At 45.2% G+C, this 18,656-nt stretch overlaps 1 pseudogene across 1 annotated transcript; it reads left to right on the plus strand.

Moving 5' to 3' along the window:
* Positions 1-12,826: 12,826 nt before the first annotated feature.
* Positions 12,827-13,371, plus strand: LOC309653676 (serine/arginine-rich splicing factor 3 pseudogene; annotated as a pseudogene). The gene has a single exon. The product of its transcript is annotated as a serine/arginine-rich splicing factor 3 pseudogene (transcript).
* Positions 13,372-18,656: the final 5,285 nt, after the last annotated feature.

Here is an 18,656-nt window from a genome sequence, read left to right on the forward strand (position 1 = left end):
TTGTGGCCTGTGGGCTCTAGAGCACAGGCTCAGTATTTGTGGTGCGTGGGCTTAGTTGTTCCATGGCATGTGGGATCTCCCCGGACCATGGCTCGAACTCTTGTCCCCTTTATTGGTAGGCAGATTCTTAACCACTGCACCACCAGGGAAGCCCCTGGTAATTTGTTCTTGAACTTTTCAGCCTCAGCAATTATGAGAAAACAAAAATATTCTGTTGTTTATAAAATACCAAGTCTCTCATATTTTGTTTTAGCAGTCAAAGAGCTGGCTGAGGAGAAATATCTGTGAGCTTGAAGAAACATCAAGAGAAACCTTTAAATCTCAAAAGAAAAGAGAAAATGGGCAGGAAAGAAATCAACAGAACAGAGTAATCAATAATTGTGGAACAATGAAAAATGCTGCGACCTATACATAATGGGTATAGCAGGAGGAGAATAAAGATAACAAAGAACAGAAAATATTTTCTAAAAATGACTGAGAATCTCCCCAAATGAATGTCTGACACTAAATCCACAACATCCAAACTTAGAGGAACATCCGAATAGTAAAGAAAACTGACCAATATCTCTCAGGAACATCAGTGCAAAAATCCTCAACAAAATATTACCAAATCGAATCCAACAATATTTTGAGAGAATTTTATATCATGAATGAGAGGGAATAATCCCAGGTATGCAAGCCTGGTTCAACATTCTAAAATCAAATAATTATAGCCATCATATCAACACCCTAAAGACAATCATTAGCATATCAATAGATTCAGAAGCCCTTTGAAAAAATCTAACACCCATTCTTCATAAAAACTCTCAGTTAAAGAAATAGACTGGAGCTTTCTCAAGTTGATAACAAAGATTTACAGGAAACTTTTATCTTACATCATGATTAATGGTCAAAAACATGAAGCTTTTCCACTAAGTTCAGGTAAAAGCAAGGATGTCCTCTTTCATGGCTCCTTTTCCATATTTTACTTCAAGTCCTTGCTAATGCAATAAGGCACAAAAATAAATAAAACAAATACAGATTGGGTAGAAAAAAATGAAAGCAACCTAAATAAAATGTGGACCAATATACTTTATGGACACCTCACCAAAGAAAATAGACACTATGCATATAAGTATACAGAAGAATAATCCAGATTACATGCTGCCATGAAAAAGCAAATTAAAAATACAATTACATACCACCATGTAACACTTAGAATGGCTAAAATGTGAACAATGACAAGAACAAATTCTGTAGGAGATGTGGAACAATAGGAAATGTCATTTGTTATTGGTGGAAATGAAAAATAATACAGCTACTTTGGTAGTCTGATTCACACTTGCTATAATATTGAACATTCCCTTACTGTACAATCCGGCAAGTGTTCTCATGGATATTTACTGAAAGTAGTTTAAAACATACTTCCAGAGGAAAACCTGCATATGGATATTTATAGCACCTAATTCAATATTGCCAAAATGTGAATGAAACTAAGGTGTCCTCCAGTAGGTGAATGAAATGATATAGTATTAATATATTCTGGGAATGGGATAATATTGAGCACTAAAAAAGTAAACTATCAAGCCATAAAAATAGATGGGGATTCTTATTTTCTTTTGAAATATAGGTGATTTTCTTTATCTTGTAATTTAAATTTTATTGGAGTATAGTTGATTTACAATGTTGTGTTCATTTCAGCTGCACAGCAAGTGATTCAGTTACACATATGCATATATTCATTCTTTTTCAGATTCTTTTCTGATAAAGGTATTCTCAGAATATTGAGTAGAGTTCCCTGTGCTATACAGTAGGTCCTTGTTGCTTATCTATGTTATATATAGTAGTATTCGTATGTTTACCCCAAGTTCCTGATTTATCCCTACCCCCCACCTTTCCCCTTTGGTAACCATAAGTTTGTTTTCCAAGTCTGTGAGTCTGCCTCTGTTTTGCAAGTTAGTTCATTTGTATCAATTTCTAGGTTCCACCTAGAAGTGATATCATACAATATTTGTCTTACTCTGTCTGACTTACTTCACTTAGTACAATCATCTCTAGGTCCATCCAAGTGACTGCAATTGGCATTATTTTCTTCTATTTTATGGCTGAGTCATATTCCATTGTATATATGTATCACATATTCTTTACCTATATTCATATGTTGATGGACATTTTGGTTGCTTCCATGTCTTCGCTATTGTAAAGAGTGTTGCAGTGAACATTGGGGAAGATGTGTCTTTTCGATTTATGCTTTCCTCCAGATATGCGCACAGGAGTGAACTTGCTGGATCATCTGGTAGCTCTATTTTATTTTATTTCATTTCATTTCATTTCAATTTCAATTTTTTTGGAGAAGAGTTGATTTACAATGTTGTGTTACTTTCTGCTGTGCAGCACAGTGAAGCAGTTATACATATATCCAATCCTTTTTGGATTCCTTTCCCATACAGGTCATTACAGAGTATTGAGTAGAGTTCCCTGTGCTATACAGTAAGCCCTTATTTGTTTTCTCTTTTATATATAGTGGTGTGTATATGTCAATCCCAATTTCCAGTTTATCCCTGCCGCCTCCCCTCACTCTGGTAACCTCCATTCTGTGCTCCATAGTGGCTATTACCAATTGACATTGCCACTGATAGCGTAGTATTGGTGGCACAGTGGTTAAGAATCTGCCTGCCATTTCAGGGGTCACAGGTTCGAGCCCTGGCCCGGGAAGACCTCACATGTCACAGAACAAGTAAGCCCGTGCACCACAACTACTGAGTCTGCACTCTAGAGCCCACGAGCCACAACTACTGAAGCCTGTGTGCCTAGAGCCTGTGCTCCACAAGAGAAGCCACCGAAAAGAGAAGGCTTTGTACCACAACGATGAGTAGCCCCCGCTTGCTGCAGCTAGAGAAAAGCCACATGCAGCAATGAAGACCCAATGCAGATTAAAAAAAATAATAATAAGTAGTAGGTTTCTCTTTTTCCCACACCATCTGAAGCATTTCGTGTTTGTAGACATTGTGATGATGGCTATTCTGAGTGGTTCCAGGTGATACTTCTTTGTACATCTGATTTGCATTTGTCTAACATAAAGCAATGGTGAGCATCTTCATATGTGCTTTTCTTTTTGAACAGTGTGAGTAAAATTTACCCCTTGAAAAAGGGTTATTGAAAGGTTGCCTTGTTTTGAAGTCTATTTCGATTACCTACCCTAAGACATTTTTTGAGGGCTGTTGTCATTTACAGCTCCCCAGGCATTTTGAATATGAAGTGCCTATAAGGTCCAGTTTTTAGAGTTGTTGTTATGGGAAACAGAAGGCGGCAGGATTTCTACTGTCCCTGTCTGGTTGCTGACACAACCTTAGATGTAGGGAAAGTCCTATTCCTGGGTTTTAAATTAGAGTGGAATGTGCCTGACCAAACATGTAAGGGCTTCTGTCCCATTCCTTCTTCCCCCTTACCCTTCATCCCCCGAACAAATACAAACCCCTGCAAAATCACCTGTTGAGGGTGCTGTCTTGCAGAGTGGGATGACCCTAACGAAGAAGTCTGGAGGTCGGAACCCAAACACCAGGATATGTTGAGACCAGGTGATTTTCCAAGTGTCATCCAGCCCAGAGAGTCCACCATCCTTTGGGTGTCAGAGGGTTGATTTAGTAGTATGAGGGCACACTTAGATCTGGAGATTGTGATCCCATGCAGAGGGGACCAGGTACTACATGTTCAAGGGGGGTGAATTAGCTGGCATATCCTCCCGAGGTCCTCAGGCCCACAACAGTCCAGTCTTGGGACCAAATTGGGTCTGTGTCCAGGGATGTGACACTAGCACGTTCACCGCGACTAAACGAATTTAGTGATCATTTTTCATTTCTGTAATTTAATTTTAAATTTATAATGGAGTATAGTTGATTTACCATATTGTGTTCATTTTTGACATACACCAACATGATGCATTTATACAGAGATGACTATATATTCTTTTTAGAATTATTTTCCCATTGAGGTTACTAAAGGGTGTTGAGAAGAGTTCCAAGTGCTCTACAGCGGGTCCATGTTGATTACAAGTTTTCTCTCTGTAAATATGTATATACTAACTCCAACCTCATGATTTATGCCTCCAACACACCTTTCCAGTTTGGTAACCATAAGTTTGTGTTCTAAGTCTGGGACTCTGTTTCTGTGTTGTAAGATAGTACCTTTCTATCAATTTTTAGATTCCCCTGATAAGTAATATCATATGATATTTTTCATTGTCTGATTTATGACACTTAGTATGAATGTATCTAGGTCCTTCCGAGTGGCTGCAAATGGCCTTATTTCATTCATTTCATGGCTGAGTAATATTCCATTGTACATATCTACCATAATTTCTTTATCCATTCTTCCTTCCAAGGACTTTTAGGTAGCTTCCAAGTAGAGGCTCTTGTAAACAGGGCTGCATAAATTTTGGAATGCCTGGGTCCTGTCAATTTACGTTTTTTCCAAGATACAGGCCCAGGAGTGGTATCGCCATATGCTCTGAAGCTCTGGTTTTTAGATTTTTAAGGAATCACCACCCACTTCTCCAGAGTGGCTGTTAGCAATTTACATTCCCACCATCAGCTTGTCAGGGTTCCCTTTTCTGCACACCCTGTCCTGCATTTCAGGTTTTACACTTTGTGAGGTTGGCCATTCTGACTGGTGCGAAGTGATATCTCTTTGTAGTATTAATTTACATTGTCCACCTGTTCTGTTGGTCAAAAATGGAGTAAGAGTTTTTCCTGAATATATTAAGGAATAACGCATACGGCCTTTTTGGCAAACTGCATCATTGGCGATGTTCAGCAGCTTTGCATGTGCTTTAATGGCGAGTGCAAACTACCTCTTGAAATTCCTTTCCTGCAATTCTGCCTTGCTTACAAGGCCTTTAGGAATACTTGGCTGAAGAAATGGCTCCATTAGAGGTGTCAATTACAACCCTGCATGTTTGTGAATTGCAGTGCCCCTGAGCACCGGTTTTCAACTTGTTGTTTAGGGAAGCAGACACAAAGGGGCTGGATTTCTACAGACCCATTCCGGTTACTGGGGCACCTGAAGGCTAGGGAAATTCTTCTTCCAGATTAGGAAACTAGAGTGGCATATGCCTGTCCAAACATCTAAGGCTCGTGTCTCATTCCATCCCCCCATTCCCCTTCTTCACCGGAAAATTCCAAGCCGTGAAAAACTGGCTGTTGAGTGTGCTGCTTTCCCAAAGTGGGGAGACTCTAAGGAAAGGAGCTGGGGAACCCGAATACCAGGAGAAGTGGAGATGGGGTGACTTTTCCAAACTCTTCCCGATCAGACGGTGTACCATCCTCTGGATGTCCCATGAATGTTTTAGCTGTAGGAAGGGTCCCCTGCATCTGGAGATATGGGACCCATGGAATGGGGGCCAGGCAGTATTACTCTAAAAGTGTTGCATTTGCTGTCCCATCCTCACGAAGCCTCTTAGACCAACGAGTGTAGAGCCTTAGGTCCCATCCAGCTCTGTGTCTAGATGTGGTCAGTCCAGGTTGCATCACAGCCCTTGAACAAATTTTGTAAGAATTTCTCTCTCTCTCACTGTCTTTTTTTTTGTTCTTGTTATTTAATTTTATAATGGGGTATAGCTGATTTTCAATACTGTGTTTCTTCCTACTCTGCATCTATCCACTTGATTCACTTAAAGAGAGACATCAATAAATTGTTTTACAGATTCTTACCAGTCTTATATATCCTTTTCCGGTGACAACAGTGTGCTGAGTCCAGCTCGTTGAGCTATACAGTAGGTCCTGTCGAATACCTATTTTGTTTATGGAACTGTATCTATGCTAATTTCAACCTCCTGGTTTATGCATCACCCCACCCCACCTTTCTTCTTTAGCAGCCATAAGTGTGTTTTCTAAATGTGTGACTGTTTCTGTTTTGTAATTGAGTTCATGTGTAGCCATTTTTAGACACTATCTATAAGTGATACCTTATGGTAAGTCTCCTTTTATGTCTGACTTAGGTCACTTAGAATGATCATACCTCAGTCTCCACGAGTTGCTGCAATTGGCCTTATTTCATTGATTTAATTGCAGAGTAATGTTCCATTGTACAGAAGTACCACATCTTCGTTATCCATTTATTGCTTCCAAGGACATGTAAGTTGTACCCAAATCGAGGCATTTCTAAACAGAGCAGCACTAAACGTATGGGGTGCCTGTGTCCTGTCGATTTTTGGTTTTCCCAAGATATGCGGCAAAGAGTGGAAGAGATGTATGCTCTGTAGCTCTGTATTTTAGACGTTTTAGGGAACACCATAGACTTCTCCAGAGTGGCCGTTGGCTATTTACATCCCCGTCATCAGTGAAACAAAGCTCCCTCTTCTCCATGGCCTGTCCAGCATTTTTGCTGTCTACACTTTTCCAGGATGGCCTTTTGATGAATGCGAAGTGATACTTCTTTGTAGTATGGATTTGCATTGCCCGCTTGTTTGATTGGCCAAAAAGGGCGTATGCGTTTTTTTCTGAATATATTTATTTTTATAATGGGGTTTAGCTGATTTTCACTGCTGTGTTTATGCCACTTTACACCCACTTGATTCATTTACAGAGAGAAGTCAATACATAGGTTTTAAGATTCTTACTAGTCAGATATATTCTTGTGCGATGAATAGGGGGAGTTGAGTCCAGTTCACTGAGCAAGGAGTAGGTCTTGTCTATTACACATTTGGTTTATGGAACGGTATCTGTGCTAATTTCAAACCCTTGTTTTATGCATCACCCCACCTCACCTTTCCCGTTAAGCAGCCATAGTGTGTTTTCTAAATGTGTGACTCTCTTCTGTTTTGTAATACAGTTAATGTGTAGCGATTTTTACATGCCCTCTATAAGTGATATCTTATGATGTGTCTTTTTCTGTGTGACTTATTTCACTTAGAATCATCGTACTTAAATCCACTCATCATGCTGCTACTAGCCTTATGACATTGATTTCATGGCTGAGTGATATTCCATTGTACATAAGTAGCACAACTTGTTTATTACATTTTTCTCTTTCCTGGGATATTTAAGGTGTACCGAAGTGGAGGTTCTTGTAAACAAAGCAGCCCTAAACTTTGGGGTGCCTGTGTCTTGTTGATATTTAGCTTTCCCTATTTATACGCCCATGAGTGGAAGTGCCCTATGCTCTCTAGCTGTGTTTTTTAGATGTTTTGGGAAACACCATACACTTCTCCAGAGTGGCCGTTGGCAATTAACATCCCGCCCATCAGCGTAACAAGGCTCCCATTTCTCCCTGGCCTGTCCTGCATTTCTCGTTTTTACACTTTTTTAGGATGGCCATTTTGACCGCTGGGAAGTGAGACTTCTTTGTAGCGCTGATTTGCATTTCCTGCTTGCTTGGTTGGCCCAAAAGCACGTATGCGTTTTTTTCTGAATATATTCGGGAAAAAACGCATACGCCCTTTTTGGCTAAGGGCATCATTGTCAACGTTTTGCCGCTTTTCATGTGCTTTTAAAGCGATTCGAATCTACCTCCTGAAATCTGTTTCCTGCAATTCTGCCTTACTTTCAAATCCTCTTCGTTGCCTTCCTTCAATATATTTTTGGATGATAGTTATCATTTATAACTCTGCAGGTTTGTGAATTACAGTGCCCCTGAGCTCCATTTTTCAACTCGCTTTTTTGGGAGCTGGCTGCAAAACCACAGGATTGCTTCAGGCCCTATTCTTGTTCTGGGGGCAGACTGAGCCTGTGGTTAATTCTTCTTCCTGATGGCAAATTAGAGTGACCTGTGCCTGTCCGAAGAGCTAGAGCTAGTCTCTCATTGGTTGTCCCTCTTCCCATTCATCCTCAGGACAAATTGCAAACTGTACGAAAGAGGAGGTTAAAGGTGCTGATTCTCCAAGTGGGGAGATTGTTAGGAAAGCGGCTGGAATGGCGAACCCGAGCACCAGGAGATGAGAAATGAGGTGCGTTTTAGAAACCTTTCCCGATCACACGGTGTCCCATCCTCTGGGTTTCCCATGCATGTTTTCGCTGTAGAAAGATTCCCTTGAACCTGGAGATTTGGGACCCATGGAATGGGTCCCACGCAGTATTACTTTAAAGGGTCTGCATTTGCTCACCCAACCTCACCAAACCTCGCAGCCCCAAGAGTGTCCAGCCTTATGTCTCATTCAGTTGAGGGTCTAGATATGGTCAATCCAGGTTGCATCACAGTCCCTGAAAGAATTTTGTAAGAATTTCTCTGACTTTCACTGTCTTTGTATTTTTTTTGTAATTTATTTTTATAATGGGGATTAGCTGATTTTCACTGCTGTGTTTATGGCACTTTACACCCACTTGATTCACTTACAGAGAGATATCAATACATAAGGTTTCAGATGCTTACTAGTCAGATATATACTTGTGCAGTGAATAGGGGGTGTTGAGTCCAGTTCACTGAGCAAGGAGTAGGTCTTGTCTATTACGTATTGGGTTTATGGAACGGTATCTGAGCTAATTTCAAACCCTTGTTTTATGCATCACCCCACCTACCTTTCCCGTTAAGCAGCCATAGTATGTTTTCTAAATGTGTGATTCTGTTCTGTTTTGTGATTCAGTCCATGAGTAGCGATTTTTACATTCCCTCTATAAGTGATATCTTATGATAATTGTCTTTTTCTGTGTGACTTATTTCACTTAGACTCATCGTACCTAAATCCACTGATCATGCTGCTGCTAGCCTTATGACATTGATTTCATGGCTGAGTGACATTCCATTGTACATAAGTACCACAACTTCTTTATCCATTTTTCTCTTTCCTGGGATATTTAAAGTGTACCGAAGTGGAGGTTCTTGTAAACAGAGCAGCCGTAAACATTGTGGTGCCTGTGTCTTGTTGATTTTTAGCTTTCCCTATTTATACGCCCATGAGTGGAAGTGCCCTATGCTCTCTAGCTGTGTTTTTCAGATGTTTTGGGAAACACCATACACTTCTCCAGAGTGGCCGTTGGCAATTTACATCCCGCCCATCAGCGTAACAAGGCTCCCATTTCGCCCTGGCCTGTCCTGCACTTCTGGGTTTTACACTTTTTTAGGATGGCCCTTTTGACCGCTGGGAAGTGAGACTTCTTTGTAGTGCTGATTTCCATTTCCCGCTTGCTTGGTTGGCCAAAAAGGGCGTATGCGTTTTTTCCTGAATATATTCAGGAAAAAACGCATACGCCCTTTTTGGCCAAGTGCATCATTGTGAACGTTTTGCCGCTTTTCAGGTGCTTTAAAGGCGATTCGAATCTACCTCCTGAAATCTGTTTCCTGCAATTCTGCCTTACTTTCAAATCCTCTTCGTTTCCTTCCCTCAATATATTTTTGGACGATAGTTATCATTTATAACTCTGCAGGTTTGTGAATTGCAGTGCCCCTGAGCTCCATTATTCAACTCGCTTTTGGCGAACTGGCTGCAAAAACGGAGGATTGCTTCAGGCCCTATTTTGGTTCCGTGGAGCAGGCTGAGCCTGTGGTTAATTCTTCTTCCTGATGGGAAATTAGAATGACAAGTGCCTGTCCGAAGAGCTAGAGCTAGTCTCTCATTGGTTGCCCCTCTTCCCATTCATCCTCAGGACAAATTGCAACCTGTAGGAAACAGGAGCTTAAAGGTGCTGATTCTCCAACTGGGGAGATTGTTAGGAAAGTGGCTGGAATGGCGAACCAGAGCACCAGGAGATGAGAAATGAGGTGCGTTTTAGAAACCTTTCCCGATCACACGGTGTACCATCCTCTGGGTTTCCTATACATGTTTTTGCTGCAAGAAGATTCCCTTGAACCTGGAGATTTTGGGCCCATGGAATGATTACCACGCAGTATTACTTTAACGGGTCTGCATTTGCGCACCCAACCTCACCAAACCTCGCAACCCGACGAGTGTCCAGCCTTATGTCTCATTCAGCTGTGGGTCTAGATATGGTCAATCCAGGTTGCATCACAGCCCCCGAACGAATTTTGTAAGTATGTCTCTCTCTTTCACTGTCTTTATTTTTTTGGAATTTATTTTTATAATGGGGTTTATCTGATTTTCAATGCTGTGTTTATGCTGCTTTACACCCACTTGCTTCTCTTACTTAGAGATTTCAGTACATAGGTTTTAAGATTCTTACTAGTCAGATATATTCTTGTGCAGTGAATAGAGGGTGTTGAGTCCAGTTCATTGAGCAAGGAATAGGTCTTCTCTATCACATATTTGGTTTATGGAACGGTATCTGTGCTAATTTCATACCCTTGTTTTATGCATCACCCCACCTCAGCTTTCCCATTAAGCAGCCCTAGTGTGTTTTCTAAATGTGTGAGTTTGTTCCGTTTTGTAATTCAGTTTATCTGTAGCGATTTTTACATTTCCTCTATAAGTGATATCTTTTGAAAGGTGTTTTTTTCCTTTTGACTTATTTCACTTAGAATCTTCGTGCCTAAATCCACTCATCACGCTGCTACTAGCCTTATGACATTGATTTCATGGCTGAGTGATATTCCATTGTACATAAGTACCGCAACTTCTATATCCATTTTTCTCTTTCCTGGGATATCTAAGGTGTACCGAAGTGGAGGTTCTTGTAAGCAGAGCAGCCCTATACTTTGGGGTGCCTGTGTCTTGTTGATTTTTAGTTTTCCCAATTTATACGCCCATGAGTGGAAGTGCCATATGCTCTCTAGCTGTGTTTTTTAGATCTTTTAGGAAAGCCCATACTCTTCTCCAGAGTGGCCGTTGGCAATTTCCATCCCACCCATCAGCCTAACAAGGCTCCCTTTTCTACTTGGCCTGTCCTGCATTTCTGGTTTTTACACTTTTTTAGGATGGCCCTTCTGACCGTTGTGAAGTGAGACTTCTTTGTAGTGCTGATTTGCATTTCCTGCTTGCTTGAGTGGCCTAAAAGGGCCAGGAGGGAGAAGGGAAGGAGTTTCAAGGAGAAGGACAGAGAGCAGGAGAAGGAGGGGGTGAGGGAGAGAGAGGGGGGAGTGGGATAGAGGGATAGAGGGAAGGAGGGAAAGACAAAGATATCTCTCCCTCACTCCCTCTATCCGTCTCTCCCTCCCTCTATCCCTCTCCCTCGCTCCCTCTCCTCCCTCTCCCTGTCCCTCCAGCTCTCCCTCTCCCTCCGTCTCTCCATCTCCCTTACTCCCTCCCAGAGATGGAGAGATGTAGGGACAGGCAGAGACAAGGGAGAGGGAGAGAGGGAGAGAGAGAGGGGAGAGAATTAGAGAGGGAGAGAGAGAGAGGTCTCTTCCTTCCTCTCTTTCCCTCTCTCCTCCTTCTCTCCCTCTCTGCCTCTTCCCTCTCCCTCTCCCTCTCTCCCCCCTCCCTCTCCCCGTCTCTCTGGTCTCTGCCTCTCCCTCCATCTCTCCCTCTCTGGGAGCGAGTGAGGGAGCGGGAGAGACGGAGGGAGAGGGAGAGACAGAGGGAGAGGGAGAGACAGAGGGAGGGAGAGGGAGAGGGAGGGAGAGAGGAAGGGAAAATGCGAGGGAGGGAGAGGGAAGGAGGGCAAGACATCTCTCCCTCTCCCTCTCCTTCCACCTGCCTCTCTCCCTCTCCCTCCCTTCCTCTTCCTTTCCTAGAGGGAGGGAGGGAGAGGGAGAGACAGAGGAAGAGGAGAGGGAGGGAGCAAAGGAGAGGGGGAGTCGGAGAAGGAGGTAGGGAGAGGGAGAAGGACAGAGGGTGCCTGCTTCCCTCTCTGTCTCCCTCCCTCCCTCCCTCTCCGTGTCCCTCTCTCCCCTCCTCTCCCTCTCCCTCTGTCTCTCCTTCTCTGGGAGGGAGAGAGGGAGAGGAAGAGGGAGGGAGAGTGAGAAGGAGGGAAAGTGATGGAGGGAGGGAGAGGGAGAGAGGGAGGGAGAGAGGGATAGAGGGAGGGAGGGAGAGATGTCTTTCCCTCCGTCCCTCTATCACTCTCTCCCTCTACCCCCCTTTCTCTCCCTCTCCCCCTCCCTCTCCTGCTCTCTGTCCCTCTCCCTCCACCTCCTTCCCTCTCCAGAGAGGGAAGGAGGTGGAGGGAGAGGGAGAAGGAGGGAGGGAGGGAGAGGGAAAGAGGTAGAGGCAGAGCGGAACAGGGAAACAAGGACAGGGAAACAGGCACAGGGAGAGGGAGGGAGAGAGGGAGAGAGGAGAGGGAAGAGGGAGATGAAAGAAGGAGAGGAAAGAGGTAGAGGGAGAGAGGGAGAGGGAAGAGGGAAAGGGAGAGGGAGCGAGGGAGGGGAAAGAGAGAGAGGGAGAGGGAGAGAGGGAGGGAGAGAGGGAGAGACAGATGGAGAGAAAGAGAGGGAGAGGGAAAGAGGGAGAGGGAAGAGGGAGAGGGAAGAGGGAAAGGGAGAGGGAGCGAGGGAGGGGAAAGAGAGAGAGGGAGAGGGAGAGAGGGAGGGAGAGAGGGAGAGACAGATGGAGAGAAAGAGAGGGAAAGAGGGAGAGGGAGAGTGGAACAGGGAAAGAGGGACAGGGAGAGAGGGAGGGATAGAGGGAGGAGAGGAAGCAGGGAGAAAAGAGAGAAAGAACACACCATCTACACTTCTGTCAAATGACACCGGGGATCCTTACACAACCAGGAGAAAATAACACAGGGAGGCTCTTTCTCAGCTGGAACTGGAACTGCAGACGGGGCCAAACACCACCAGGCTGGCCACAAATGTCCAGCCGCTGCTCCAGCCCCGTCAGCTGTGAGTCCGGTCACCAGGGCTCTGAGTGTCTGCTCCAGGGAGCTGGGGTTCACCCTCTCACCCGGGAGGCTGGGCCAAGACAGCAGGGCCCCGGGCTGGAACATAGGTGGGAAAGCATCCCCACAGGATAGCTTGTGTAAGCAGATTCAGCTGCCAGATTCTAGAGGCCCGGGACCACCCTGTGGCCCGTGAAACCCAGGAGCCACGAGGGTCTTGCATCGTGATTCCTGTCCATTGGACTGTAAAGTTTATGTAGGGAATCTTGGAAACAGTGGTAACAAGGCTGAATTGGAACGAGCTTTAGGCTATTATGGACCACTCTGAAGTGTGTGGGGTGCTAAAAACCCTCCTGGCTTCGCTCTTGTTGAATGTGAAGATCCCCGAGATGCAGCTGATGCTGTCCGAGAACTAGATGGGAGAACACTATGTGGCTGCCGAGTAAGAGTGGACCTGTCGAATGGGGAAAAGAGAAGTCGAAATCGTGACGCCTCCTTCTTGGGGTCGTCGCCCTCGAGATGATTATCGGAGGAGGAGTCCTCCACCTCCCACACATCTCCAAGATGGAGAGCCTTCTCCGTCAGCCAGAGCAGGTCCCTTTCTAGATATAGGAGAAGAGAGAGATCCCTGTCCCAAGAGAGAAATCACAAGCCATCCCGATCTTTCTCTAGGTCTCCTAGCCGATCTAGGTCAAATGAAAGGGAAATGGAAGACCACTTTGCAAGAGGAGTGGTGTACAGGCAATAACTTCATTTGGCAGGAGTATGTACAGAATATTCAAGTTTTGTTTGAGACTTCCGAAGCTTGGTGCACTTTTTAAATGTTTTAGTTGTTCACACTTGTTTGTCTCTTGGGACAGTGACACATAAAGGTGTCATTCTCTATGGTTTGAAATGGATCCTATGAGGCATGTAATATGAAGAATTGTTACCTTACAATGTTCCCTTAAGCAAAATTGAATTTGCTTTGAATTTTTGGTCTTGCCTAGACTGATAATGAAACTCTAACTCCTGCCCACCTAAAGTGTGATGTTTACTATTATGGAAACAACACTGGCAAACATTGAAAAGACTTTCTGTAGCTGGGATATGGTATGCAGCTGTAGTTAAGCAAGCAGTCTTTAAAAGGTGCTGTGAATCCAAGCCAGCAGGTAAAAATGAAAGCCGCACCCTTACCCTAGATTAGAGGTTTAAAAATTCCACTAGTCTTCACACTGGACAAGAGGTTGTCCAGGGAGTTTAAAATCTAAGAAGTTTCAAGGAAGTTAGTTTACCTTTGAGTTAGGTCATACGTCCCCTCTGTGTTTGCTGTACATGAATACATAGCTCTTTGTAATATTCTTTGGAAATTTGAGATTATCAAGATACCAATGTCCTGCCAGATTAAGAGTATATTGTAGAGCTGAACTTTGAGTTACTGTGCAATTTTTTTTTTTCATGCTGTCATTTGTAATATGTTTTGTGAGAATCCTTGGGATTAAAGTTTTGGTTGCAAAAGAAAAAAAGAAAAGAAAAGAATCCGCCTGCCAATGCAGGGGACACAGGTTCAAGCCCTGGTCCGGGAAGATCCCAGGTGCTGCAGATCAACTAAGCCCGTGGGCCACAACTACTGAGCCTGCACTCTAGATCCTGGGAGCCAGAACTACTGAGCCCCCGTGCCACAACTACAGAAGCCCACACGCAACGACGACCCAACGCAGCAAGAAAAAAAAGACGATACTGGCCAGGTGATCAAGGGTAAAATCGTTTGTCATAAGTCCCGTTGATGGTGTGTATCCTTGATGTGACCTGAGGAAAATGGCATTTTTATCTCTGTCTGGGTCTTCCGCCCCAAACCCCATAACTCCAGACCAACCATAAGAAAACATCCGAAAACAAACAGACAAACAAATTGAGGGACAAAATACCTGACCAGTCCTCCTCAAAACTTTCAAGGTATCAAAACCCAGCGACGTCTGAGAAATGTCACAGCCCAGAGGAGACTGGGACAGAAAAAGGATGTTAGGGGAACACTAGGGAAATGCTAATAAAGTTTGGACTTTAGTTAATAACAATGTATCCATCTTGGTTCCTTAGTTGGATAAACATGTCGTACTAAGGTACTAACGAGTTGGAAATAGGGGTACTGGGTCAGGGTCCACGGCACTCTGTACACTCTGTACAGATCTTTGCAACTTTTTTGTAACTCTAAGCTCTAAAATTAAGCGAGTACTGAACAGAGCTAAGAATGTTATTTCCCTGATTTGAACATGCCTGAGTTTCTTTTCATGGTCACATTTTTGCTATCTGGATGTGTCTTGGCATCAGTAGCAAAGGAGAGTTGCCAGCCCCTGGGAAGATGTGGGTGGTTTGCAGGTGGCTTGCTCTGGAGCTGAAGACCACGGTGGGAAGTCTGCAGCCTCGGGCTGCACTTAGAACCATGGGAGGGGATGGGCCAGCTCAGTTAGGGATGGAACCTATAAATAAAACTTTTTTCTTTTCCGTTATGGCTTATCACAGGATACTGAATATAGTTCCCTGTGCTAGACAGTAGGACGTTGTAGTTTATCCATCCTATATTTAATAGTTTGCATCTGCTAACCCCAAACTCCCAATCCAACCCTCCCTCACTGTTTCTCCCCCTTGGCAACCACAAGTCTGTTCTCTATGTCTGTGAGTCTGTTTTTGTTTTGTGGACGAGTTCATTTGTGTCGTATTTTAGATTTCACATATAAGTGAGATCATATGATATTTGTCTTTCTCTTCTGACTTACTTCACTTAGTATGATCATCTCTAGGTCCATCCACGTTGCTGCAAATAGCATTATTTCATTCTTTTTATGGCTGAATAATATTCCATTGTATATATGTACCACATCTTCTTTATCCATTCATCCATCAGTGGACATTTAGGTAGCTTCCATGTCTTGGCTACTGTAAATAGTGCTGCAATGAACATTGGGGTGCGTGTATCTTTTCTTTCTTTCTTCCTTCTTTCTTCCTCTCTTCTTTTCTTTCTCTCTCTCTCTTTCTCTCTTTCTTCCTTTTTTTCTCTCTCTCTTTCTCTCTTTCTTTCTTTTTTCTTTCTTCTTTTATTGTCACACGGCATGTGAGATCTTAGTTCCCTGACCAGAAATGGAACCCATGCCCCCTGCACTGAAAGCGCGGAGTCTTAACCACTGGGCAACCAGGGAAATCCCAGGGGTGTATGTATAGTTTTGAATTAGAGTTTTCTCCGGATCTATGCCCAGGAGTGGAATTGTGGGACCCTATGGCAGCTGTATCTGTTCCTGCACGCCTCACATCAACCACCTGCACTCCAATCCTTGCTCTCAACGTCATCTTCGGGGAACCCAACCTGCGACAGGGACCTTGACAAGAAGAAATGGCTCAGGGAAAAGCTACCTGCACAGGGAGGAGATAGAGGCCATCGCCCCTGGGGTGCGGCGGGGACAGTGGGCACAGAAATTTGTCATTTCACCCACCCCCGATACTCATCTCAGCCCTCCTGGCTGCCCCACTCTAGGTCACCTCGGGATACAGAGGTGACCCGGTTAGAGTCCCTGCCTGTGCAGGAATCTGGGGGCACCAGCGGGTCTGAATAATATTAGTGCAGGGTATCCCCCATGGCACTGGGTTTATTCGGAGCGGGTCATCCTCTGCTGAGGGCCTCTCCTGGTCACTGTGTGGGGTTTAGCAGCATCCCTGGCCGCACCCATTTGATTCCAGGGTCCCCTCCCCCCCAGTTGTGACAACCACAGATTTTCCACACACATCACGGAAGAACTGGGTGAGGCGGGGGCAGGATGGCTCTGGGCGAGGACAGCTGTGTTGAAGCAACCAGCCTGGCCCAGGGCAAGGTCTGCCCCAATCCCGTCAGCGCCTGAATTTAGAACTGCCCCTTTCCTCTCCCACCTCCCTTGCCCTGCAGTGGTCTCCGAGACATCATCCCCAAGTAATAAATCACACCTTCTCAGTTTACTGTTTGCTGCCCTCGCTAGAACGTGAGCTCTTTGAGGACAGGGATGCTGTTATGTCCCCAGCACCTAGAATAGTGTCTGCTCTGTAGTAGATGCTTCATAAATACTTGCTGAATAAAGGAGTTGAATACAGGGATAAGTGGATGAATGAATGAAGGTTACAATGGAAGGAGGGGGGAGATTCCCTTTCTGGCTCTCGGGGGTTGGGAGATCAAGTGAAAGATCTGTCCTAAATAGGCTGACCAGCCTTCTGGGGTCCCCTGGGACTGAGGGTTTCCCCAGAATTCCAGCGCTCAAACCTGAGCAGTCCTGGGCAAACTGGGGGCGGGTGTTGGTCACCCTATCTAAACACAGTAACAATTCCAGCTGCAATAGCAATGGCCAATGACCTCTACGGTCTTATTGACCATGCACAGTTCTCTACCTGGCAGGGAAGGGTGGGCCGGGATTGGAATTCTGGTGATCCAGGGCGGGTGAGGGCACACCCCGGGCTTGTGGAGTGGAGTCCAGGAAGGTTCTGGAGGAAGTGACAGTGACACAGGAGGGAGGGAGGAGTCTAAGGAAGAACGTCCCACATGACAACATGTGCCAATGGCCCTGGGCCCAAGGTCACACCTGACCAGGGCTTGCTTTTTTTTATTTTCTAATTTACTTTTTCCCACATGGATATGCAATTGTCCTAATGCCATTTATTGAAAACTCCTTAATTTCCCTACTTTCTATCATATCAAGTTCTCATATATCTGTTTCTGGACCTTTATTCTATACCATAGAGCTATACGTCCCATCCTTGCACCACTAGGGCTGTTTCATCACTATAACTTTATTTATCCATTTTTTTTGGCCGTGCCGTGCGGCATGTGGGATCTTATTTCCCTGACCAGTGATCGAACCCGCGTCCCCTGCAGTGGAAGCTCGGAGTCTTAATCACTGGACCTCCAGGGAAGTCCCCAGGGCTTGCTTTGACATCCATGGAATGGTGGCAGGTGGGCACAGGGAGCAGCTGTCTGTGAGCCATCCTGTGTAGAAATGCAGGGTGGAGGGGAGGACAGGTGGAGCTGGAGGGGGAGAAGCGGAGGAGGGAGGGAGGAAGGGAGGGAGGCCGGGTGAGAGACAGACAGAGAGTTTCCTGAGACAATAGCTCTGGCCGTGTCCTAGGGCATGAAAGCTGAAAATAGCTCCTAGTGCCGGGAGCCTTGGAGCCGGAGCCTGGGAGCCACGGTGACTGGCTCTCCTCCCTGGTGTGTGTGTGTTGCAGCGGGGGGGTGGGGGGGTTGGCTCTGGGCTTCTCAGGCTGGGAATGGGGTGCACAGAGCAGGGACGGAGCAGGGACCCTTCTCTCTGGGACCTCGTGGGCCATCCTCAGCTCACAAAGCTGAGCCACTCCTGGCCCTACGAGTGGGGGGCTTATCCTCCCTGTCCCCTGGATCATACCCCCTCACACACAACTTCCCCATGTGTGTTCCCAGCAACCAAGAGAATCTGTTTTTAAAAGATTTGGGGGAGGGGGGTAACCATACAAACAAGAGCAGAATGGATACTTTTTCAGAATATGAATGGCTCTGTGTAAGCCCACCCCCAGGGTAACCACAGTCCTGACCTCTAACACTCTTGACGAGTCAGCCTTGGTCTGGGCTTGCGGACCCACGGAAGCTTCCTCATCCCCTCCTTCAGATCCCGACTCTCCCTCGGCGTCTTTGTGAGAAGCACCCGGGGAAGTGGGACTGCTAGGCTGTACTGCTGCTAGAACTCCACCTGGGCTCCACCAGGCTCCAGCCCCCTGCCCTGTCCACCTAACTGATCCTGAGGCACCTCAACTGGTAGGAGCAGCGTCACCTTCCCTCCTGGGACTTGTGACACTTAAGGGAGACCCCGAAAGACAAGCCTTTGGCTCCCTGGCTGGCAAAGAGCAGGTACTCAATTGTCATAAGTGTCCGTATCAGTGAGGGTTCTCCAGACAAACAGAATCCATACGGGGTGTGTGTGTATATACACACACACGTACATATGTACAAGCATACAAAAATATACAGCTGTGTACATATGCAGTATGCGTACACACATATACACATAT

This window comes from Balaenoptera physalus, assembly GCF_965194825.1.
Source record: "Balaenoptera physalus genome assembly, contig: HAP1_SCAFFOLD_825, whole genome shotgun sequence".
In the NCBI taxonomy this organism is placed as follows: Eukaryota; Metazoa; Chordata; class Mammalia; order Artiodactyla; family Balaenopteridae; genus Balaenoptera; species Balaenoptera physalus.